Consider the following 3,166-nt stretch of genomic DNA (forward strand, 5'->3'; position numbering starts at 1 on the left):
AACTATACTTGACTTAAACTCTCAAAAAGTCAAAAAGAACTAAATCATTCAAACCATTTTAGGCCTTTGTTCCTTTCAAGCTTATTTTTTGTTAAAACCAACATACTCACTTTGAAACTTCTAGCACGAACTACGAGGTTTTGATCCCTCATTTTTATGTTGGTACGTAGGCACAAGACCGAAGGTCTTGTCAAACACAAAAATATAATTAATCAATTTTTTTCTCATCCCCCCATTCTATTTGTTTGTAAACATCACTTTATACCAAATACATATGCACACGAAAAGGGCTCTCTAGGATTACCTAGGACACTTTGGGTGTTAACACCTTCCCTCTGTATAACCAACCCCCTTACCTGTGATCTCTGATTTTTATTAGTTTTTATTTGAAAACTTCTTACTATTTGGGTTTTGTTCGTACTTTTTCCCTTTTCCCTTGGAAACAATAAAAGCGCGGTGGCGACTCTTGTTAGTTGATCTCTAGCTTGTCAATAGCTTGATGATCATGAATTTCCCGCTACAGGGTGCATTGCTTTTAACAAAACTTTAATTTTAACAAAGGCACTAAGGGCCTAAAAAGGTTCGAATGAGCGTTAGTTCGTTTTTGGCTTTTGAAAATTTAATTCAAGTATAGTTAGGTTTATTTACAAGTTTGATTAAGAAAATAAGTTTTAAAATGCAATGGCATAAGGCCAAAGTTTCTAATTTGCAATAAAGTCATGGTTTGGAAAGCACAAGCATCGAAGATTTTAAAAAGGAGGGAGATATTTTGAAATTGAAGAAGTGGGAGGAGATGAAGAGACTAATCCTAAACACAAATTTAAAAGTTAAGAGTTAAAAAGATCTGACCAATGGGCTGCAATCCAATAGACAAGAATGTCATATAGAAACCCAAATTTCCCTTGGACTTTAGAATCAAGATATATTTATACATAAATAGCAAGATGAAGAGAAGGAAATCAAATAAAGATAGCCACATCCAAGCCTAGCAACTCCATGATCTTCTTCCAAATCCCCTTGTATCAAATGACTTCAAAGATGGCATTAGACACAGGTTCAGAATAACAACTTCAAATATGATCATGTAGCAGATGAACTCAAATGGATCTTCAATATTGTATCAGATGAATGTTCACTTCACAGGCACTTGGTTTCATGAAAGTTGGCATTTGCCAAGTCCTTTTCATAGGGAGTGTTGCCTAAATTCTAAGTCCAATAGTCTCAGATCAAACCAACAGTCCACACAAGATGTTTTTTAGGGTTTTTGTTCTTATTATGTACATTAAGGTCAAAAGACCACACAAGCAAACAAATATATGCAAACACAATATATCACAAAATATGGCCCAAGTGGGCAAAGTAAAAATGGCATTAAAGTAAACAAATTGAATGGTATGAGTAATGGCAAATGAATAAAGCTTAAAAATTAAAGTGCATAAAAGTAAATGACTTTAAATTAAAAGTTAGTTGTTAGTTGATTAGAAGTTAGTATTGCTTTTGCTTTGCTATGTTTAAGTCATTCTTTGGAGAACACTCAACGCACTTGTCACTAGCATGGATCCTTGAACTAAGACATCTTCCAAAGGAAGCAAAAAAGGCTAAGTTTCCATACAATACCATGAAAGAGGGGAGACAAACAATCTCACTTACTGGAATGCTATGCCTTTTTGTATCACAAATTTAGCGCTATGTTAAGCAATCGTAATTGGACTTATGTAGAAGTCACAACTATTTGAGGCCGAGCAATAAAATTTTGGTGTTAATGCATGTTAGAGACATAGTATAATGAACTATGCTCATGAAACATACGACACACTAAAATAATATGCAAAGTGGTGGATCTAATCTCATTCATATTCCATGACATAAGTGAATAAAGAAGGGGAATGTATCAATCACATATTGGTCAAAGGAGGACTTTTACCAAATTAAGATCATTCATTCATTTTGGGAGATGGAATGTACCGTCCATCAATCCCCTAAATCCAATGATCTTAACCTAACAAAGTCAAATCAACCTTGACCAAGGCCCAACAACACAAGTCAATTAAAATGGCTCTACACAATTTATTTGGCATTTAAACAATTAAAATTAATCAAAATATCCATTAAATTAAATAATGGTTGGTCAATTTCCTAAAACCTTATCAAAACACCAAATAAATGGCCATGAGATTTATCATAGGTCAAACAAGGTCAAAGGACCTTGGAGAACAAATTTCATAATTTTTGGAAACATAAAAGTATTTTAAAACAATTAAAAATATTCACAAAATCAATTAAATCATGAAAAATATCAATAAGATCCAAAAAAGAATTTTAATTCAAAAAATAAAAGAGGGATTTATGTTAAAATTTTTGGTGAAACTCTCATATTTTTTGGATCAATATTAAAATTAATATGAATTAATGAAAATAACACAAATAAAATGAAAGTAGGAAAATCAGAAAAAACGTGGACCACTTGATCTCCCTCATTAATTGAGGTGGCAGATCAAGTGGATCCAAACGCGCGTTCCACCATGGGCTTGAGTCAGCGCACCACAAATAAGGTATTCAAAACCAAAGCTCGTAATTAGATTAATTCAAAAAGATCATGTGGCTCTGGACCATGCCAACTCACCACCGGAGCAAAACTTCAGTCACCTTCTCATGCGAGCCTCGTCGGACTGGTCCACTCATCACCATCACTAAAATAAAAAAGAAGGACACGATTTTAAAGTAAAAATGGCACTGATCACGAATGTGGCCTCAATTCATCCTAACTCCAACTATATTGAGAGATACATGGAGTTGAAATTCGAGGTACATGATCTGAGTTGCTTCGATTTCACCTCAAAGTAACTCAATTTTCTTGTCTATATTGGTAGGACTTCAGACAACCAAGGAACCAAGAGAATTATGGAGAATTGAGTGAGAATCAAAGAGATGAAAAATTCTGGAAAATACCTTCAATGCAATGCAGAATTCGATTGCTCTTGCTTTGATTCTTGCTTGATCTCATTTAGGAAGCTTGCATAAGTATATTAGAATCAACCAAATCCTTTGGATCTCTGGAGTTTTGAATTTCAAAATAGTGAGTTTCAAACTCAATTTTCAAATAAAATTATCAGGTTTCCCCTTTCAAATGGAAGGGTTTAGGGTCTTGGAGCAAAGCTGGAGCCAA

The sequence above is a fragment of the Lathyrus oleraceus genome, chromosome 7 (genome assembly GCF_024323335.1).
Source record: "Lathyrus oleraceus cultivar Zhongwan6 chromosome 7, CAAS_Psat_ZW6_1.0, whole genome shotgun sequence".
Classification (NCBI taxonomy): domain Eukaryota; kingdom Viridiplantae; phylum Streptophyta; class Magnoliopsida; order Fabales; family Fabaceae; genus Lathyrus; species Lathyrus oleraceus.